Source organism: Phasianus colchicus, chromosome 21, assembly GCF_987193195.1.
Source record: "Phasianus colchicus chromosome 21, bPhaCol1.hap1.1, whole genome shotgun sequence".
Taxonomy (NCBI): Eukaryota; Metazoa; Chordata; class Aves; order Galliformes; family Phasianidae; genus Phasianus; species Phasianus colchicus.
The window spans coordinates 192,610-214,731 of NC_143456.1; the positions used below are offsets into that span (position 1 = coordinate 192,610).

A 22,122-nucleotide genomic window follows, 5' to 3' on the forward strand; every position below is an offset into this window, starting at 1 on the left:
AGGTTGTTCATTGGACGGGCAGAAGTGAAATACACGCAACAAACTTTCAAGGAGTCAGGGCCTTTACACAAAGCAGAACTGTCCCACTCTGTGGGAATGTTAGGGTGCCACAGGCAGGCTCCAAGATACTCCCCTCTATCCTCTTTCCGAGCTTATCTCTATGCAAGGACAGATGAATGATCAGAACAATGACCCAGTGTAAAGGGCGCAAATGTTAGGGGGGTAATTAAACAATTAAGAGGCTATGTTTATGTTTATGTTGTAAAACAGACATCCGAAAGTTATGACCAAATGTTTGTTAAGAAAGCAATTGTTAGAAGGCAATTAACCAATTAAGATAGTTGTGTTTGGGCGGCAAAGATTTGTGTTTACTTGGTATTTGTATGATTAGTGAAGGGTGGCAAAAGAGTGTGAACCTGCAGTACTCAGCCAGTGAGGAACCAGGGGAGAAAGAGATAAGCGTTGGGCAATAGGGGATAAAAGACGTAACACTGTTTTCTCTGTGCACTCCTGCTTGCAGGAGGCCCGCCATTGCAATTGCGAATAAAATTTGCTTTATCAGAGAAACCGTCCTAGAAAATTATTTGGATATTTCCAACACGCTGGTGATCTCAGGGAAAGTACTGAGTACGTGCGCACCGTCTGGTTCTTAACGCTAGGATAGCGCACAGCGTTATTCGGAGAAACGGGACAGCCGCCGCCTGTACCAAGCGCCTAAGTCTGCAGAAAAGCATCTGCTCTCGGCAGCCAACGCCCGGCTTAGCAAGGTCAGCTCCGCAGCTGCGGATCCAGCAGCCCGCGAAAGCACGTCGCTTTTAACGCAGCTTGTTTCCCTTCATTCGATTCGCCTCCGAAAGCTCCTCCTTGCCCGCGCCCCCAGCCCCGCCCGGGGAGCCCCGCCACGGGAGGCTGCAGGCGCCGCTAGTAGTAACGCTCCGCGTCCCGCAGGCCCTCCGGCGCGTCGGCCAACGACGGGCAGCGCGGCCCGCGTGGCCCGCGCCGCAGCAGCTCGGCCAGGCCAGGCCCGGCTCCGCCGCTCGCTCCTCGTACGGCCGCAGCACAACGGCCGCGCCGGCCCGGCCCCGCCGCGCCCGCCATCGTCATCACGCCGCGCCGGGCGTCATCACGCCGCGCCGCGCTCCCATTGGCTGCGCCGCCGCTCGCGGAGCTCTGATTGGGCGGCGGGCGCGCGTTGGGCGGCGGTTGAACGCGGCGCGGGCGGGCGGTGCTGTCGCGCCGTGCGGGAGCGCGGCTCGGTGCGCTCGCGCCGCTCCTCGGCCCTCATGGCTCCTGCCCGCAGGAAGGCGGCCGCGGCCACGGGCGCGCGCGGCAGGAAGCTGAGCGCCTTCCTGAAGGACTTCGACCGGGAGGGTAGGCCGCTCGGGCCGCGTCCGACGCCGCGTCCGTCCCCGCAGCGAGGAGCCGGGTCGAGCAGCTGCGGGCGAGCGGGGAGCGCCTGGTCAAGGAGATGGAGAACCTGTACGACGTGGAGCTCCTCCGGCTGCCCGTGGCGCTCCGCGAGATGAACTGGCTGCAGTTCTTCGGTAGCGGCGGGGGGCGCGGGCTTCCCCTGGAGCGGCGCTCGGCGGCCGTCGCTGAGGAGCGGTGGGACGCGGCGTGCGGGGCTCGCGCGAACAGAACGCGAGTGGGCGCGGGCGGGTGCGCCGCCCCCTCTGCCCGGGGCCGCTCGCTCGCCGCCGGAACGCCTGCTGTGCGCCGCCCGCTCCTGCGGCGGCGTTGCGGCGCGGCTGCGGGTGTTGCGGGAGCTGTCCCGGCTGCGGACCGCAGCGACGCTTCCGAACGAGTGCGTCTTCTTTCTAGCTGAAGGGGGAAGCCGGAAAGTCCTGGAAGAGGCGGTGACGGTAGGTATCGGGCACGAATAGGAAACTTTCCGCGGCGCGTGGTGCGTTCCTGGAGGAGACGAAGGCTTTGTGTATCCGCAGGAGCGCTGCTGCGATAGCGCGGGTTACGCACGCGGATCTTAACTGCGTTGAGGCTTAGCGGGAGGAGATGCTGTGGTGTCCCCTGCAGGGTTTGCATGCTCGTGCTGCTCCTTGCCCGGCTTTGCGGGCCTGCTTAGTTTCACGCTAAGGGATCGCTGAGGTTGGAAAGGACCTCTCAGGCCGCTTCCAAAATTCCTGGATGATTGCGGTTTCCCCTCTGAGCCCGTTGTGTAATCACCGCAAGCCGCTTACTCCAAGTGGCATCAGAAGCACGTCATGTGGAGGGGGCCTTTCCTTGAAACGTCCAGTTTGAACTGGTAATCAAGGTGTTAAAGGGAGCCGCGCTTCAGTGCTGATTGTTGACGAAGCAGCTCCTCAAACTCGCTCATATGCTGTTGGGCTGTTGGGCCAGGCCCCAAATAAATTGTGCCTCCGTAGGTGTGCTGGGGCCGCAGCCTTCCCTCTCTTCAATACCTGCCTAACCTCTCAGGGTTCCACGGGAGTTTGGGAGGGGAGTTCCGTGACACCGGGAGTGTCTGCTTCTCTAAGTTTTCTCCTGAGTTCCTCCACACCCTCTGCCACTCAATGTTACCCGGCTTTGCAGAAGATCCCGCCGACCGATACTGATACTGAAAAGCACATTCCGAAAACATGACAGTGTGAACAATGTGATTGTGTTGGTTGGGACGTTCCAGAAATGTCCAGAGATGTTGAGGGGGAGAAAAGGAAAAGCGTGGGAGGAGGGAAGCTTGGAAACCTGTTGAAACATCTCTCTGCCCATCGACAGATTTGCTGGGAAGGCAGTGGGGGGCATACAAGCAAGTACTTCAACATGGGCGGATGCCCCCGCAGCACTGCCCATGGCTCAAGGCAGGGGAGGTGTCCCTGCGGAGCTGGAAAAGAAGCGCGTTGGAAGTCTGGGGAGACGGGTGCAGTTTGGGCGTCCTGGGTGAGGTTTGGGGTCCTGGGAAACTTTGTGGCCAGCGTAAGGGCTTTGGGGAGTGTTGGGGGGATGGGCCACTGAGGATTTCTGAGGGGGGTCTTGGAGCGTTCTGGGCATTTGGGGAGGGTTTTGAGGAGGTGTGGGGGCATCCTTGGAATTCTGGGGAAAGGCTGCATAGCTCGGTGTTGCCATCGTGGATCCTATTCTTCTTCAGGGTGAGATGGGGGTGCAGCGGGAGCCAGCAGTGTTCTGGGCTGCATTAAAAAGGGGTGGCCAGTGGGGAGAGGGAGGTGATTTGCCCTCCTCTACTCGGCTCTTGTGAGGCCTCATCTGCAGTACTGTGCCCAGACCTGAGGCCTCCGGCACAACAAAGATGCAGAGCTCTTGGAACGAGTCCAGAGCAGGACCACTAAGATGATCAGAGAGCTGGAGCACCTCTCCTGTGAAGAAAGGTTGAGGGAACCAGGCTGGTTTAGCCCTTAGGAGAAGAGAAGGCTCCAGGGGAACCTCTGGAACTGTGGCCTTCCAATACTTGAAGGGGGTGTATAAACAGCAGGGGGAATGACTGTTTACAAGGGTGGGTAGTGATAGGAGAAGGGGGAATGGGGAGGTTTAGGTATGACATTAGTGGGAAGTCTTTCACTCTGACGGTGGTGAGGCACTGGAACAGGTTGCCCAAGGAGGCTGTGGATGCCCCATTCCTGCAGGCATTCAAGGCCAGGCTGGATGTGGCTCTGGGCAGCCTGGTCTGCTGGTTGTCGACCCTGCATGTAGCAGGGGGTTGAAACGAGATGGTCATTGTGGTCCTTTTCAACCCAAGCCATTCTATGATTCTATGATACGGTTCTACGACTCCTGGCCTGTCTGGGCCGGACTGGGCAAAGAAAAATTGTCTGGTGCCACGTATGCACTCCAGAACAGAGTGAACGACAAGAACACGTGTACTTCATTTACATGTATCTTTGGTACAAGCTAAAAAAGAGGGCAACCAAATCATCATGCTGGTGGCTGCACACGGCTGAGCTGGCCGTGCCAGGCGGAAGGGACTTTCAGTGCACTTCCCCGCTGGGATTCTCTCCCTTGCAGGTGACGCTGATCAAGCCCCAGGAGCCCCGGGCGGCACGGGGCTGGAACTGAGAGCTCGGTCCAACTGCAGGTGCTGGCAGCGTGCGCTACAGCTTTTTCCTGGCTGGGGTGCGAGGTGGAAAAGGCGTGGAGGGCGCGGCTTCAGGCCAGCCGGGAGATGTCACAGCACAGATGACATCACCCGGAGCCCGCGTGCTGTCACAATGCACTGCCATGACGACGCCGGGCCCTCCCCAAGGACAGCTGCCCGCCGGCTCCAGGCACCTCATTCGTGAGCTGTGCTGCCCGCAGCCGCTCGCCGTGCGCTGTGCCCGAGAGCAGCCCCAGCAGCAGACCAGCTCAGCCTCTTCGCGCTCGTCCTCCAAGGCTCTCAGAGGTGAGGGAGAGCTCCAGCACGCTTCAGGCTGCAGAGCCCGGCCGCAGGATGCGGGCTTAGCTCCGCTGTGCGTGAGGGGCGTGCAGCACGAGACTGGCAGGACTGCCGTGAGCAGGAGAAATTGCTGCTGGCCCTTCTGGCTCGGGAGCTGCAAGCCATGTGGCGGGCGGCTCGCGGCTGGGCAAAGGAGACAGCCCTCTCCTGCCTGCCCCTCTGGGCTCCGAGGGGCGGGGGGCAGGAAGCAAAGCTCACCCGTGGCCTCTGCCGGGGCAGCCCGTCACTAACTCCTCTGCTCTTGCCTTTAGGTTTGGAGGCACGTGCCTGCCAGCATGGACGGAGCCTGGGTGGGGACGTGGAGACCTCATCGCCCACGCGGCCTCATCTCGGCCCAGTTCCCCAGCCCCGGGCCCCAGTACTCCATCCCGGGGACAACAGGTACAGCGGCCATCCCCAGGGCGGGGCGCGCATCAGGGACATCACGGGGCAGAGCAGCTCCCGAGCCTTTCCCCGTTCCGGCAGAGCCTCCCACAGACTCAGCTCGGCAGCTGCACAGAGGCGCTCTGGGGGCTCTCGCTATGGAGTGCCTGCACGCGTGGTGCGGGAAGGCCTTTGGAAACTGCTGGCTACAGGCAGCGTGCTGGCCAAAGCTCCGCTCTCTTTTTCCGGTGACTTTGCAAGGCGCTGGCTCAGCCGTTTGCACTCAGGGGCTGACTCTTGTGCGCTGCGAGGCCCCGCACGGCTCGCCTCCGTTGGTCTGGGAGGAAGAAGTCACGTGGGAAGGGAATGTCAGGAGGCCAGGCGCCTAACTGCGCCTAACTGCTCCACAGGAGCTTGAAACGTGCAGCTGCTCAGGGGTGTGCTCTCTTCTGCTTTTCCTCCTAGGTTTCGTGGGCCACAGCCCCACCAAAGCCCGTGCCCCCGCATACACGTTTCGCGGGACCAAACCGCCTGCGGCCGAGAGCTGCGGGCCAGGTCCCTGCTACTTTGTGGAGCCCGCCATCACCAGGAACGGGAAGTACGTGGCTCCGGGCGCCCACCTTTGCGGACGACCCACGACGGAGACCACCGTCACCCCCGGACCCAGTGAGTACCACTTCTGCAGCGCTTCCCCCACACAGGACGAGCACGGGGCGTTTGCCCTGGGTCAGCTCGCGCCCTGATGGAGCTGTAGGTCTTTTGCGAGAGAACACAAACGGCTCTGAGCAGCGATAAACGCCCTCGGAGAAGGACCGCTGCCCAGCACCACGGGCTGAGGGCACAAGGACCCCGCGTCCGAAAAGAGCAAAGAGCCATGGGCTGACAGGAGGGACAGCACGGCAGGACATAGTGGCGGGGCACGGAAAAGCGTCCCCGCGTGCTGCCTGGGTCCCCCAGCAATCCTGCAGCTCTTCAGAAGACCCTTTCCTCGGGCCATTGTCTCTGCGGCTGCAGAGGGAGACCAGCGCTTCACAGCTTTCTTCCTCTTCTCCTCCGCCCCAGGTGACTACCGCACCGAGGCAGCCAACAGGCACATCTTCAAGTGCCCCCCGGTGCAGTCCATGGCCTTCCGGCGGGAGCCCCTGCGGACAGACCGCCCTCCAGGTACGCCGACCCTGGCAAAGGCAGACCCTTCAGCCTGAGCATCGTCCAGGGACGGGCTGCTGCTCTGCACCAGCAGCGGGCCTACTGCGCAGCCTGCGCAGCGCTGGGGCCGCAAGCTTTCTGGCATGACCAACACCTCTCGGCCCGCAGAGGCTCCGGCTGCTCGGGCTCAGAGCTGCCGGCACTGGCCCAGTGCCAGAGTAGAGGGAGGAACTGGCAGAGGGGCGAGACCTCCCAGCAGCAGGCTGGGCAGGCTGCCCCTCTCCGCTGCTTCCGTCTCCTCCAGCCCCTTGCGCACACGCTCTCTGCTGCTCCTCCTGCAGGTCCGGGCACCTACACACTGCCCAGGCTGATGGGCCCCAATACGGCCTACACGTTGGCCAGCCCCTGCTACTCCATGAGGGGAAGGAGCCAGCGCGGCCGCTTTGACGAAGACCTCGCCAAGGTGAGCTCTGCTGCTCCTCTTTTCCATGTTAGCATCCAAAGCTGGGCGGCTCTCCCTGTGCCACAGGGGCTTCCAAGCCTGCTGCACCTTTGCTTAACGCAGGCTTCCAGGGAAAGAGAGAGCCTTGAATGTGATCCCAGCCCCGTGCGCCCATGACTCTCTTGCAGACTCCGGGTCCTGCGGCGTTGCCCAAAGTAGCTGTGGATGCCTACAAGACCAGGGCGCCCGCGTACACCATGGCGGCCCGACCAAAACCCGCAGAGGGCAAAGCAGCGAAGCCCGGGCCGGCAGACTACAGCGTAGGCCGGGTAAGGCAGCTAGCTGCTCAGCTCTTCCCCTCTGTTTCACAAGCACAGCCTTCACGCCTCTCCCCCTTCCCCCGAGGCTTCCTCCGGCCAAAGAGCTTCTGGCCGCAGGGACCAAGTGCCGGACAGCAGGCCTGCTCCCTGCCCTCGTGCCACCTCCGAGCAGAGGAAGGGACAGACAGCACAGCATGCAGCTTTTCCTCCCTCTGCTCCCTTTCCCTTCACGGGGCGTGCTGGTCCTTCACAAGCTCTTCTGGGGGACGCAGCTCAGCAGGGCTCCAAGCGGCACGCCCCCAGCGTAGGAGAGTTAGCTGCGAGGTCCCAGGTGCACATCCAGCCCTCTCCGAGACAGGAGGTGCCCGTAAGCGCACCTCCTGTCAGGCCAGCCCAGCTCCCTGAGCCAGCTCTGCTCCAGCTGCAGCGGCCCTGCGCTGGCGCTCAGCCCTGCCCAGAGAGGCACCCGGGACTGTCTGGCATCGGGAGGGGTGCGGGACAGCAGGGTGCGAGGGCAGCAGAGAAGACAAGGGCCCTTGTGGATCTGCCTTTCCTTTTCGCCCTTCCAGGTGACGCTGATCAAGCCCCAGGCGCCTGCATCCACTTTTGGAATCCGGCACTCCCTCTACACAACCCCTCTGATTGTGGAATAAAACAGCCAAGTCTGGAAGGCCGCCTTTGCTTTCCTGGGACGGAAGGGGACGGGAAGACACCAATCAAATGCCGATTTCCACTTGATTCCATTTCTCTCTATCGACTTGGGCTTTTGCCCATTTTACTCTTGAACGTTAACAATTGGAGTAAGTCATCAATAAAATCAACTCAACACCTATATGTATGCTTTCCGGTTACTCCTTTTTCCTCGCCGCTGCACACAGGAATGCACCAGCGCTTCCTGAAGCCTTTCAAACTTCAGTGCGTTGGAAACCGCTGATGCTTGCTTGGTCAGCCGTTTGCATTACTGATGTCTGCCACGTGCTGAAGTAAAGACTAAACGAAGCAAATAGCAAAGGGAGGCTGGCCGTGGGCGGTGCATCCCTTCCAGCGCCGACAGGTAGATTTTAGGGAGATGCCCGGGGCTTACAGGACAATGGTTCCAATGTTGGTCCGACCAGTTTATTGCAGATCTTAATCAGGGAGATGGGGAAGGGGAGGACGGACACTATTATGAATGAGGGGAACGGGGAAGGGAAGGGGGGCGATAGGACAGATAGGAAAGAAGCAGCAAGGAGTCTCTATAGAAAGCAAGAAGGAGATAGTCACCAGCGTGGATGCAGCGTGGTTCATAGTTCAGTCATTGATCTTCAGTAGTGGTGGGTCGTCGGGCATTGTTGTTCTGTTGACGACGACGGTGACACCACGGCGATGATGGCAACTCCTTTCCAGTGGTAGTACCAACTTATAAATTTATAAGTCCAAAGTGGTTGAGTCAGTTGTTTTTGGGGTGAGAGCTTCTGGCTTTTGGATCTCGGCAGGAACTCCTTTTGTTCCCATCTTCCGGGCCTTGCCAGCAGATAAGAGGGAGCAGGGAGGCGCCCACTTGTATCTTGCCTTCACAGGATAAAATGGGATCATCCCCCAGTCTCCTGTAGCAAGCTGGACTTCTTTGGTCACAGCCTAGATCTTCCACCAGTAAACAGTCCTGAGCACTCTCTTCCGAAGGCAAACAGCTAAAATTGTCCACACAGTGATGTTGATTGCCACACGGCAACACCCATCACTCATCTCCTAAACAAGTCAGTCAGTCTCATCACAAGAAATACCTCAGGAAGCAAGCTTTGAGCCCAAACAAGATTGCTTGAAACTGCTGTGCAAATGACCGTTCCTGGTGGTGGGGAGAGAGAGAAAAAAGAAAGAAAGAAAGAGAGAGAGAGAGAGAGAGAGAAAGAAAGAGAGAAAGAAAGAGAGAAAGAAAGAGAGAAAGAGAGAGAGAGAGAGAGAAAGAGAGAGAGAGAAGGAAAGAAAAAGTAAGCAGAGGGAAAAGAGGGGTGGGGAGTAAGGGGGGTTAAATGTTACACAGTTGTTAGAAGGGACTTCTTGGGCTTGGTTACAAAGGTTGCCCTGATCTGTTGGACTGGTTCATCATCAGTCGAAGTGGTTACAAAGTCCATGGAGGATACCGCTGGTTGTATAGGTTGAATCCACCATGGAACCACACAAGGAACAAACACAAGAGTTGCAACAGCACACAAAATAGGATGCGTTTCACCCGTGGGCAATTTGTTTAGCAACTTCTTCATTATCATTCAATTTTTAGACAACAATTAGAATCATTCATTTTGCCACAAACACCAGCCGGTGGCTCTTCAGCAGTGGTGACACCAATGTTTCCTAACGAAGAAAAGGTAGAAAGTGAAAAGAGACAACCATCCATTTGGCAACAGCCATACATTTAACAAGAACCAATAATGACAGATCAATAAGTAAAACAAATAGAGCTCTTTGTGTCAGCTGCGTAGCCCACCCAGGAACTCCCAGTGGAAGCCAGGATCCAGATGGGAATTCTTCAGTAGAGGTTGTGGTGTTTCTCAACGGCCATACAATAGGACACTTCAGTTAATTCACCAAAAGCGTATCTAGTCCAATTTGACAGTATGTGGACTTGCCATGGAATGTTTTCTAAGATGATTTAGTGTGATGAGAACTCTCCACTTGAGCATTTCCAAAGCAATTCAGGTGCTGAGAGATAGAGCTCCTAGTTTGGCAAGTTCAAGTACTGTTACAGTCTACAGAACTTTCCACAGGAAAGCGTGCGACAGTAGAAAGCGTCAAAGAGGAGTAATCCCAGAAACATACACATCTCTTATCAAAACTTAGGCACTTTCCAACAGCCGTGTTTGGGATGGAGCTCCTGGGCTGGTGTGACACTGGAAAGCATCGGTGCAAAAGGCTTTATGACAGATTTCTCTTGTGCCCACATCTGACAGATATTAGATGGGTCCCTTGATTCATTTCCCAGTTTGTTAGGAATTTGGAAACACTGTGGAGGACTTACGTGCAAATCATAATCAGTTTGATAAGAAGCGCTCAAAGGAAATGCTATCACTGTGCAGGGAGTATCAGGAAGCGAGGATGACCTCTAAGAACTCTGAACCCAGTTGTGAAGTTTATCAGATCCGAGCACTGATGTCAACCACCACCCACACCCACACCAACGCAAAACATAACACTATTGCAACCACAACATGTCATCAAGAGGTATATTCAGTATTCTAGCGTGATCAGATCTTCTGTCACAAAACACGAATCAGCTATCAGCCTTTCTGTGTCCAATCAAGGTCCTGCGGGGATCTTCTGTAAAATGAAACAAGACACCGACTGGCCCTTTTTGGGCTTTGTTAATATGGTTAAAAAATGAGGGAACAATCCAGCAAGTGTTGATTTTATATTCCTTTTTCGGGGTGTCTTTAGCCTCCCAAGCACATTCGTTAAGGGATTCCATTAGGGTTAGGGAAACCGGCCTCAGGTTAGCTGAGTCAATCGACACAGTCTGGCCAGGGAGATAAGAGGGTTTCCCTTAGCTTCTCAGCCACTGAACTGTGTGTGACTCACAGGGATAACTGGCAAGAGTGGTGAGGCCTTTGGACAGAAGGTGTTAAATCGAGGATCTCTTTGTTTCGCTTTGTGGTGAGCTTTCTAATGCATCCACTCTTCACCGCCCCCACCCTGCTCACTTGGGAGGGGTGAAGACATCAGGTTTCTAATGGCTTGGATAGCCGCTCAGGTTCCTCGGGAGAGGCCCTAGGACCTGGGCTCAAGATGGTGCTTGCCTCAAGATTCTTGAGCCTCTGTTCTGGCCACCAGTTAACTAATGTCTCTAACCTGACAGTGGCTAATCCATTCATCAGATCTCGTGGAACACCCTTGTGCCAGCCCTGTGTCCCGAGACAATTACCCTTATGATCAATATGTCGCCTACCTGTTTTTGCTGACAGTGAGACCCTTCCAGTCCCACTGAGCTTTGGCCTAGGAGGCCTAGGGGCAAGGCTGACCACTGCAAGCCTCACTGCCCTTGGCTCCAATTTCCTGGAGGAAGAAACCGCTGGAAGAAACCATATTTTCTCCCATAGTTAATTGACTCCTGGGCAACCTCCCCCCACGTCCGTCCTCTGTATCCTGACCGCAGATGGTTAGAGGTTACAGTTTCCTCTAACACTGCCCGGCTTCTTTCTGCCTGAGACGTAGCCTGTATCTTTCCTTGCAGTTGTGTGCCTATGGGTTTCAATGATCCTGGAAGCCCCCTAGTTAAAGTAGGCATTCTCTCAGGATCAACAGGCATCATCATAGATGATTCATGGTGTGGCTGCAGCTCTCTATCATAACACCATTTGGAGACAAGCAGCCTTTGGAACAGTCTCTACTAACTGATCAACTGTTCCAGTAATAGCAACTCCAGTAGCAATGGGGGGTTGTTGCTGGAGGGGGGAGAAGCTGAGAAGCGAGACGACTAACTCCTGGCTTCTCCATTGCGCTTGGCACAGCGTGCCTTTGTTCCGCACCTTTCCTGTGGATATGACAGTACGGTGGTTGTTCTGAAGCCTTGACAAGACTGCCACGGCTCTATTACGGTGCAGAACCAGAACTGTAAAGATCAGGGTAAGGACTGACAAGGCAGACTTCCTGGTGGGTGTCTGCTACAGACCACCGAACCAGGATGAAGAGACAGGAGCAGCACTCTAGGAGGTTTCTGGAGTGTTTGGAGGATAACTTTCTGACGCAGCTGGTGAGAGAGCCGACGAGAGGAGCTGCCCCGCTTGACCTGCTTTTCGCAATCGGAGAATGTCTGGTGGGAGATGTGGAGGTCGGGGGCTGTCTTGGACAGAGTGACCATGAAATGGTAGAGTTCTCAATTCTTGGTGGAGCCAGGAGGGGGAACAGCAAAACTGCTACCTTGGACTTCCAGAGGGCGGGCTTTGAATTCAGAAGGCTAGCAGGGGGAATCCTCTGGGTTTCAGACTTAGAGAGTAAAGGGGTCCAAGACGGCTGGTCGCTCTTCAAGAAGGTAGTCCTAAAGGCGCAGGGCTGGCTGTCCCCCCGAGCCACAAAATGTGCCGGCAGGGAAGAAGACCAGCATGGATAAATAGGGAGCTATTCTTGAGGCTCCGGGAGAAAAGAGAGTCTACCTCCTGTGGAAGAAGGGACGAGTGACTCAGAAAGAGTACAGAGAAGTTAAGATGTGTAGAGAGAAAATCAGAAAGGCAAAAGCCCAGCTTGAACTCAACCTGGCCGCTGGGGTTAAAAGGAACAAGAAACCCTTTTAAAAATACATCAACGATAAGAGGAGGACTCAGGAGAATCTTCATTCTTTACTGGATGAGGCTGGGAATGTGACCACTGAGGATAAGGAAAAGGCAGAGGTTCTGAATGCCTTCTTTACGTCTGTCTTTGAAGGTGACACCAGCTATCCTCAGGCTACTCCGCTCTCTGACCCGGTAGTCTGGACTGGAGTGTGGACAGAACCCCCCGCGATTCGGGAGGACGCAGTCAGAGACCTACTAGTCCAGCTGGACTGTCACAAGTCCATGGGGCCGGATGGGATTCACCCGAGAGTGCCGAGGGAACTGGCGCAGGTGATAGCCGAGCCGCTCGCCATTATCTATCAGCGCTCCTTGTTGACTGCTGAAGTCCAAGAAGACTGGAGGCTTGCCAATGTGACTCCCATCTATAAGAAGGGTTGAAAGGGGGATCCGGGGAACTACAGGCCTGCTAGCCTGACCTCCCGGTGCCAGGGAAGGTTATGGAGCAGATTGTCTTGAGGGAGATCACGTCGCATCTGTGGGACAACGGGGGATCAGGCCTAGCCAGTATGGGTTCATGAAGGGCAGGTCCTGTTTGACCAACCTGATCTCCTTCTATGATCTAGTGACCCGCCTGGTAGACGAGAGAAAGGCTGCTGATGTAATCTACCTAGACTTCAGCAAGGCCTTTGACACTGTCTCCCACAGCACTCTCCTGCAGAAGCTGACAGCCCGTGACTTGGACGGGTACGCTCTTGGCTGGATAAGGAACTGGCTGGAAGACTGGGCCCAGAGAGTGGTAGTGAATGGAGCTAAATGCAGCTGGTGACCGGTCACAAGCGGTGTTCCCCAGGGGTCGGTGCTGGGGCCTGTCCTCTTCAATAACTTTATTGATGACCTGGATGAGGGCACTGAGTGCACCCTCACTAAGTTTGGGGATGACGCCAAGTTGGCTGGAAGTGTCGATCTGCCTGGGGGTAGCGAGGCCCTACAGAGGGATCTGGACAGGCTGGATAGCTGGGCTGAAGCCAATGGGATGAGTCTCAACAAGACCAAATGCCGGGTCCTGCACTTTGGCTGCAACAACCCCAGGCAACGCTACATGCTTGGGGCGGAGTGGCTGGAAGACCACGTAGAGGAAATGGACCTGGGGGTGTTGATTGATGCTCGGCTGAACATGAGCCAGCAGTGTGCCCGGGTGGCCCAGAAGGCCAATGGCATCCTGGCCTGCATCAGGAACGGTGTTGCCAGCAGGAACAGGGAAGCGATTGTGCCCCTGCACTCAGCTCTGGTGAGGCCGCACCTCAAGTGCTGTGTCCAGTTTTGGGCCCCTCACTGCAAGAAAGACATTGAGGCCCTGGAGCGGGTTCAAAGAAGGGCAACAAAGCTGGTGAGGGGTCTGGAGCACAGGCCTTATGAGGAGCGGCTGAAGGAGCTGGGATTGTTCAGTCTGGAGAAGAGGAGGCTCAGAGGAGACCTTATTGCTCTCTGTAACTACCTGAAGGGAGGTTGTAGTGAGCTGGGGGTCGGCCTCCTCTCTCATGTAACTGGTGATAGGACTAGAGGGAATGGCTTCAAGCTGCGCCAGGGGAGATTTAGAATGGACGTTAGGAAATACTACTTTTCTGAAAGAGTGGTCAGGCACTGGAATGGGCTGCCTAGGGAGGTGGTGGAGTCACTGACCCTGGAGGTGTTCAAGGAACAGTTGGATTTTGTGTTGAGGGATATGGTTTAGTGAGTACTACTGGTGATAGGTGGATGGTTGGACTGGGTGATCTTGGAGGCCTTCTCCAACCTTGGTGATTCTGTGATTCTGTGAGGTGTGGGGGCATCCTTGGAATCCAGCACAGAAGGACCGAGCACGTGCAAGGACGCAGAACCCTCCGCTAGTGGAAAGTGAAAATGTTGTTTCTGCATTGAACATGGAAAAAGGGCAATTGATCTAAAGAATTAAGCTGTAACACATCCTTGGCAATAGCTGATGTGGAAAGTAAGAATACCATATACATATTAGTAACATATTTTAGAAACATAGTTACCGAATTACCTAACAAATTCTTTCTCACAAAGCTGCAATAGATTTTAAATGTTCTAAACAATGTGGGTAATAGTATTCTGAACTAGGAAACATACTGTAAGGTTGTTCATTGGACGGGCAGAAGTGAAATACACGCAACAAACTTTCAAGGAGTCAGGGCCTTTACACAAAGCAGAACTGTCCCACTCTGTGGGAATGTTAGGGTGCCACAGGCAGGCTCCAAGATACTCCCCTCTATCCTCCTTCCGAGCTTATCTCTATGCAAGGACAGATGAATGATCAGAACAATGACCCAGTGTAAAGGGCGCAAATGTTAGGGGGGTAATTAAACAATTAAGAGGCTATGTTTATGTTTATGTTGTAAAACAGACATCCGAAAGTTATGACCAAATGTTTGTTAAGAAAGCAATTGTTAGAAGGCAATTAACCAATTAAGATAGTTGTGTTTGGGCGGCAAAGATTTGTGTTTACTTGGTATTTGTATGATTAGTGAAGGGTGGCAAAAGAGTGTGAACCTGCAGTACTCAGCCAGTGAGGAACCAGGGGAGAAAGAGATAAGCGTTGGGCAATAGGGGATAAAAGACGTAACACTGTTTTCTCTGTGCACTCCTGCTTGCAGGAGGCCCGCCATTGCAATTGCGAATAAAATTTGCTTTATCAGAGAAACCGTCCTAGAAAATTATTTGGATATTTCCAACACGCTGGTGATCTCAGGGAAAGTACTGAGTACGTGCGCACCGTCTGGTTCTTAACGCTAGGATAGCGCACAGCGTTATTCGGAGAAACGGGACAGCCGCCGCCTGTACCAAGCGCCTAAGTCTGCAGAAAAGCATCTGCTCTCGGCAGCCAACGCCCGGCTTAGCAAGGTCAGCTCCGCAGCTGCGGATCCAGCAGCCCGCGAAAGCACGTCGCTTTTAACGCAGCTTGTTTCCCTTCATTCGATTCGCCTCCGAAAGCTCCTCCTTGCCCGCGCCCCCAGCCCCGCCCGGGGAGCCCCGCCACGGGAGGCTGCAGGCGCCGCTAGTAGTAACGCTCCGCGTCCCGCAGGCCCTCCGGCGCGTCGGCCAACGACGGGCAGCGCGGCCCGCGTGGCCCGCGCCGCAGCAGCTCGGCCAGGCCAGGCCCGGCTCCGCCGCTCGCTCCTCGTACGGCCGCAGCACAACGGCCGCGCCGGCCCGGCCCCGCCGCGCCCGCCATCGTCATCACGCCGCGCCGGGCGTCATCACGCCGCGCCGCGCTCCCATTGGCTGCGCCGCCGCTCGCGGAGCTCTGATTGGGCGGCGGGCGCGCGTTGGGCGGCGGTTGAACGCGGCGCGGGCGGGCGGTGCTGTCGCGCCGTGCGGGAGCGGGGCTCGGTGCGCTCGCGCCGCTCCTCGGCCCTCATGGCTCCTGCCCGCAGGAAGGCGGCCGCGGCCACGGGCGCGCGCGGCAGGAAGCTGAGCGCCTTCCTGAAGGACTTCGACCGGGAGGGTAGGCCGCTCGGGCCGCGTCCGACGCCGCGTCCGTCCCCGCAGCGAGGAGCCGGGTCGAGCAGCTGCGGGCGAGCGGGGAGCGCCTGGTCAAGGAGATGGAGAACCTGTACGACGTGGAGCTCCTCCGGCTGCCCGTGGCGCTCCGCGAGATGAACTGGCTGCAGTTCTTCGGTAGCGGCGGGGGGCGCGGGCTTCCCCTGGAGCGGCGCTCGGCGGCCGTCGCTGAGGAGCGGTGGGACGCGGCGTGCGGGGCTCGCGCGAACAGAACGCGAGTGGGCGCGGGCGGGTGCGCCGCCCCCTCTGCCCGGGGCCGCTCGCTCGCCGCCGGAACGCCTGCTGTGCGCCGCCCGCTCCTGCGGCGGCGTTGCGGCGCGGCTGCGGGTGTTGCGGGAGCTGTCCCGGCTGCGGACCGCAGCGACGCTTCCGAACGAGTGCGTCTTCTTTCTAGCTGAAGGGGGAAGCCGGAAAGTCCTGGAAGAGGCGGTGACGGTAGGTATCGGGCACGAATAGGAAACTTTCCGCGGCGCGTGGTGCGTTCCTGGAGGAGACGAAGGCTTTGTGTATCCGCAGGAGCGCTGCTGCGATAGCGCGGGTTACGCACGCGGATCTTAACTGCGTTGAGGCTTAGCGGGAGGAGATGCTGTGGTGTCCCCTGCAGGGTTTGCATGCTCGTGCTGCTCCTTGCCCGGCTTTGCGGGCCTGCTTAGTTTCACGCTAAGGGATCGCTGAGGTTGGAAAGGACCTCTCAGGCCGCTTCCAAAATTCCTGGATGATTGCGGTTTCCCCTCTGAGCCCGTTGTGTAATCACCGCAAGCCGCTTACTCCAAGTGGCATCAGAAGCACGTCATGTGGAGGGGGCCTTTCCTTGAAACGTCCAGTTTGAACTGGTAATCAAGGTGTTAAAGGGAGCCGCGCTTCAGTGCTGATTGTTGACGAAGCAGCTCCTCAAACTCGCTCATATGCTGTTGGGCTGTTGGGCCAGGCCCCAAATAAATTGTGCCTCCGTAGGTGTGCTGGGGCCGCAGCCTTCCCTCTCTTCAATACCTGCCTAACCTCTCAGGGTTCCACGGGAGTTTGGGAGGGGAGTTCCGTGACACCGGGAGTGTCTGCTTCTCTAAGTTTTCTCCTGAGTTCCTCCACACCCTCTGCCACTCAATGTTACCCGGCTTTGCAGAAGATCCCGCCGACCGATACTGATACTGAAAAGCACATTCCGAAAACATGACAGTGTGAACAATGTGATTGTGTTGGTTGGGACGTTCCAGAAATGTCCAGAGATGTTGAGGGGGAGAAAAGGAAAAGCGTGGGAGGAGGGAAGCTTGGAAACCTGTTGAAACATCTCTCTGCCCATCGACAGATTTGCTGGGAAGGCAGTGGGGGGCATACAAGCAAGTACTTCAACATGGGCGGATGCCCCCGCAGCACTGCCCATGGCTCAAGGCAGGGGAGGTGTCCCTGCGGAGCTGGAAAAGAAGCGCGTTGGAAGTCTGGGGAGACGGGTGCAGTTTGGGCGTCCTGGGTGAGGTTTGGGGTCCTGGGAAACTTTGTGGCCAGCGTAAGGGCTTTGGGGAGTGTTGGGGGGATGGGCCACTGAGGATTTCTGAGGGGGGTCTTGGAGCGTTCTGGGCATTTGGGGAGGGTTTTGAGGAGGTGTGGGGGCATCCTTGGAATTCTGGGGAAAGGCTGCATAGCTCGGTGTTGCCATCGTGGATCCTATTCTTCTTCAGGGTGAGATGGGGGTGCAGCGGGAGCCAGCAGTGTTCTGGGCTGCATTAAAAAGGGGTGGCCAGTGGGGAGAGGGAGGTGATTTGCCCTCCTCTACTCGGCTCTTGTGAGGCCTCATCTGCAGTACTGTGCCCAGACCTGAGGCCTCCGGCACAACAAAGACGCAGAGCTCTTGGAACGAGTCCAGAGCAGGACCACTAAGATGATCAGAGAGCTGGAGCACCTCTCCTGTGAAGAAAGGTTGAGGGAACCAGGCTGGTTTAGCCCTTAGGAGAAGAGAAGGCTCCAGGGGAACCTCTGGAACTGTGGCCTTCCAATACTTGAAGGGGGTGTATAAACAGCAGGGGGAATGACTGTTTACAAGGGTGGGTAGTGATAGGAGAAGGGGGAATGGGGAGGTTTAGGTATGACATTAGTGGGAAGTCTTTCACTCTGACGGTGGTGAGGCACTGGAACAGGTTGCCCAAGGAGGCTGTGGATGCCCCATTCCTGCAGGCATTCAAGGCCAGGCTGGATGTGGCTCTGGGCAGCCTGGTCTGCTGGTTGTCGACCCTGCATGTAGCAGGGGGTTGAAACGAGATGGTCATTGTGGTCCTTTTCAACCCAAGCCATTCTATGATTCTATGATACGGTTCTACGACTCCTGGCCTGTCTGGGCCGGACTGGGCAAAGAAAAATTGTCTGGTGCCACGTATGCACTCCAGAACAGAGTGAACGACAAGAACACGTGTACTTCATTTACATGTATCTTTGGTACAAGCTAAAAAAGAGGGCAACCAAATCATCATGCTGGTGGCTGCACACGGCTGAGCTGGCCGTGCCAGGCGGAAGGGACTTTCAGTGCACTTCCCCGCTGGGATTCTCTCCCTTGCAGGTGACGCTGATCAAGCCCCAGGAGCCCCGGGCGGCACGGGGCTGGAACTGAGAGCTCGGTCCAACTGCAGGTGCTGGCAGCGTGCGCTACAGCTTTTTCCTGGCTGGGGTGCGAGGTGGAAAAGGCGTGGAGGGCGCGGCTTCAGGCCAGCCGGGAGATGTCACAGCACAGATGACATCACCCGGAGCCCGCGTGCTGTCACAATGCACTGCCATGACGACGCCGGGCCCTCCCCAAGGACAGCTGCCCGCCGGCTCCAGGCACCTCATTCGTGAGCTGTGCTGCCCGCAGCCGCTCGCCGTGCGCTGTGCCCGAGAGCAGCCCCAGCAGCAGACCAGCTCAGCCTCTTCGCGCTCGTCCTCCAAGGCTCTCAGAGGTGAGGGAGAGCTCCAGCACGCTTCAGGCTGCAGAGCCCGGCCGCAGGATGCGGGCTTAGCTCCGCTGTGCGTGAGGGGCGTGCAGCACGAGACTGGCAGGACTGCCATGAGCAGGAGAAATTGCTGCTGGCCCTTCTGGCTCGGGAGCTGCAAGCCATGTGGCGGGCGGCTCGCGGCTGGGCAAAGGAGACAGCCCTCTCCTGCCTGCCCCTCTGGGCTCCGAGGGGCGGGGGGCAGGAAGCAAAGCTCACCCGTGGCCTCTGCCGGGGCAGCCCGTCACTAACTCCTCTGCTCTTGCCTTTAGGTTTGGAGGCACGTGCCTGCCAGCATGGACGGAGCCTGGGTGGGGACGTGGAGACCTCATCGCCCACGCGGCCTCATCTCGGCCCAGTTCCCCAGCCCCGGGCCCCAGTACTCCATCCCGGGGACAACAGGTACAGCGGCCATCCCCAGGGCGGGGCGCGCATCAGGGACATCACGGGGCAGAGCAGCTCCCGAGCCTTTCCCCGTTCCGGCAGAGCCTCCCACAGACTCAGCTCGGCAGCTGCACAGAGGCGCTCTGGGGGCTCTCGCTATGGAGTGCCTGCACGCGTGGTGCGGGAAGGCCTTTGGAAACTGCTGGCTACAGGCAGCGTGCTGGCCAAAGCTCCGCTCTCTTTTTCCGGTGACTTTGCAAGGCGCTGGCTCAGCCGTTTGCACTCAGGGGCTGACTCTTGTGCGCTGCGAGGCCCCGCACGGCTCGCCTCCGTTGGTCTGGGAGGAAGAAGTCACGTGGGAAGGGAATGTCAGGAGGCCAGGCGCCTAACTGCGCCTAACTGCTCCACAGGAGCTTGAAACGTGCAGCTGCTCAGGGGTGTGCTCTCTTCTGCTTTTCCTCCTAGGTTTCGTGGGCCACAGCCCCACCAAAGCCCGTGCCCCCGCATACACGTTTCGCGGGACCAAACCGCCTGCGGCCGAGAGCTGCGGGCCAGGTCCCTGCTACTTTGTGGAGCCCGCCATCACCAGGAACGGGAAGTACGTGGCTCCGGGCGCCCACCTTTGCGGACGACCCACGACGGAGACCACCGTCACCCCCGGACCCAGTGAGTACCACTTCTGCAGCGCTTCCCCCACACAGGACGAGCACGGGGCGTTTGCCCTGGGTCAGCTCGCGCCCTGATGGAGCTGTAGGTCTTTTGCGAGAGAACACAAACGGCTCTGAGCAGCGATAAACGCCCTCGGAGAAGGACCGCTGCCCAGCACCACGGGCTGAGGGCACAAGGACCCCGCGTCCGAAAAGAGCAAAGAGCCATGGGCTGACAGGAGGGACAGCACGGCAGGACATAGTGGCGGGGCACGGAAAAGCGTCCCCGCGTGCTGCCTGGGTCCCCCAGCAATCCTGCAGCTCTTCAGAAGACCCTTTCCTCGGGCCATTGTCTCTGCGGCTGCAGAGGGAGACCAGCGCTTCACAGCTTTCTTCCTCTTCTCCTCCGCCCCAGGTGACTACCGCACCGAGGCAGCCAACAGGCACATCTTCAAGTGCCCCCCGGTGCAGTCCATGGCCTTCCGGCGGGAGCCCCTGCGGACAGACCGCCCTCCAGGTACGCCGACCCTGGCAAAGGCAGACCCTTCAGCCTGAGCATCGTCCAGGGACGGGCTGCTGCTCTGCACCAGCAGCGGGCCTACTGCGCAGCCTGCGCAGCGCTGGGGCCGCAAGCTTTCTGGCATGACCAACACCTCTCGGCCCGCAGAGGCTCCGGCTGCTCGGGCTCAGAGCTGCCGGCACTGGCCCAGTGCCAGAGTAGAGGGAGGAACTGGCAGAGGGGCGAGACCTCCCAGCAGCAGGCTGGGCAGGCTGCCCCTCTCCGCTGCTTCCGTCTCCTCCAGCCCCTTGCGCACACGCTCTCTGCTGCTCCTCCTGCAGGTCCGGGCACCTACACACTGCCCAGGCTGATGGGCCCCAATACGGCCTACACGTTGGCCAGCCCCTGCTACTCCATGAGGGGAAGGAGCCAGCGCGGCCGCTTTGACGAAGACCTCGCCAAGGTGAGCTCTGCTGCTCCTCTTTTCCATGTTAGCATCCAAAGCTGGGCTGTTCTCCCTGTGCCACAGGGGCTTCCAAGCCTGCTGCACCTTTGCTTAACGCAGGCTTCCAGGGAAAGAGAGAGCCTTGAATGTGATCCCAGCCCCGTGCGCCCATGACTCTCTTGCAGACTCCGGGTCCTGCGGCGTTGCCCAAAGTAGCTGTGGATGCCTACAAGACCAGGGCGCCCGCGTACACCATGGCGGCCCGACCAAAACCCGCAGAGGGCAAAGCAGCGAAGCCCGGGCCGGCAGACTACAGCGTAGGCCGGGTAAGGCAGCTAGCTGCTCAGCTCTTCCCCTCTGTTTCACAAGCACAGCCTTCACGCCTCTCCCCCTTCTCCCGAGGCTTCCTCCGGCCAAAGAGCTTCTGGCCGCAGGGACCAAGTGCCGGACAGCAGGCCTGCTCCCTGCCCTCGTGCCACCTCCGAGCAGAGGAAGGGACAGACAGCACAGCATGCAGCTTTTCCTCCCTCTGCTCCCTTTCCCTTCACGGGGCGTGCTGGTCCTTCACAAGCTCTTCTGGGGGACGCAGCTCAGCAGGGCTCCAAGCGGCACGCCCCCAGCGTAGGAGAGTTAGCTGCGAGGTCCCAGGTGCACATCCAGCCCTCTCCGAGACAGGAGGTGCCCGTAAGCGCACCTCCTGTCAGGCCAGCCCAGCTCCCTGAGCCAGCTCTGCTCCAGCTGCAGCGGCCCTGCGCTGGCGCTCAGCCCTGCCCAGAGAGGCACCCGGGACTGTCTGGCATCGGGAGGGGTGCGGGACAGCAGGGTGCGAGGGCAGCAGAGAAGACAAGGGCCCTTGTGGATCTGCCTTTCCTTTTCGCCCTTCCAGGTGACGCTGATCAAGCCCCAGGCGCCTGCATCCACTTTTGGAATCCGGCACTCCCTCTACACAACCCCTCTGATTGTGGAATAAAACAGCCAAGTCTGGAAGGCCGCCTTTGCTTTCCTGGGACGGAAGGGGACGGGAAGACACCAATCAAATGCCGATTTCCACTTGATTCCATTTCTCTCTATCGACTTGGGCTTTTGCCCATTTTACTCTTGAACGTTAACAATTGGAGTAAGTCATCAATAAAATCAACTCAACACCTATATGTATGCTTTCCGGTTACTCCTTTTTCCTCGCCGCTGCACACAGGAATGCACCAGCGCTTCCTGAAGCCTTTCAAACTTCAGTGCGTTGGAAACCGCTGATGCTTGCTTGGTCAGCCGTTTGCATTACTGATGTCTGCCACGTGCTGAAGTAAAGACTAAACGAAGCAAATAGCAAAGGGAGGCTGGCCGTGGGCGGTGCATCCCTTCCAGCGCCGACAGGTAGATTTTAGGGAGATGCCCGGGGCTTACAGGACAATGGTTCCAATGTTGGTCCGACCAGTTTATTGCAGATCTTAATCAGGGAGATGGGGAAGGGGAGGACGGACACTATTATGAATGAGGGGAACGGGGAAGGGAAGGGGGGCGATAGGACAGATAGGAAAGAAGCAGCAAGGAGTCTCTATAGAAAGCAAGAAGGAGATAGTCACCAGCGTGGATGCAGCGTGGTTCATAGTTCAGTCATTGATCTTCAGTAGTGGTGGGTCGTCGGGCATTGTTGTTCTGTTGACGACGACGGTGACACCACGGCGATGATGGCAACTCCTTTCCAGTGGTAGTACCAACTTA

General features: G+C 57.8%; 1 pseudogene; it reads left to right on the top strand.

Annotated features, from left to right (window-relative positions):
• Positions 1-18,550: 18,550 nt before the first annotated feature.
• On the top strand, positions 18,551-21,554 carry LOC149915281 (ciliary microtubule associated protein 1A-like; annotated as a pseudogene).
• Positions 21,555-22,122: the final 568 nt, after the last annotated feature.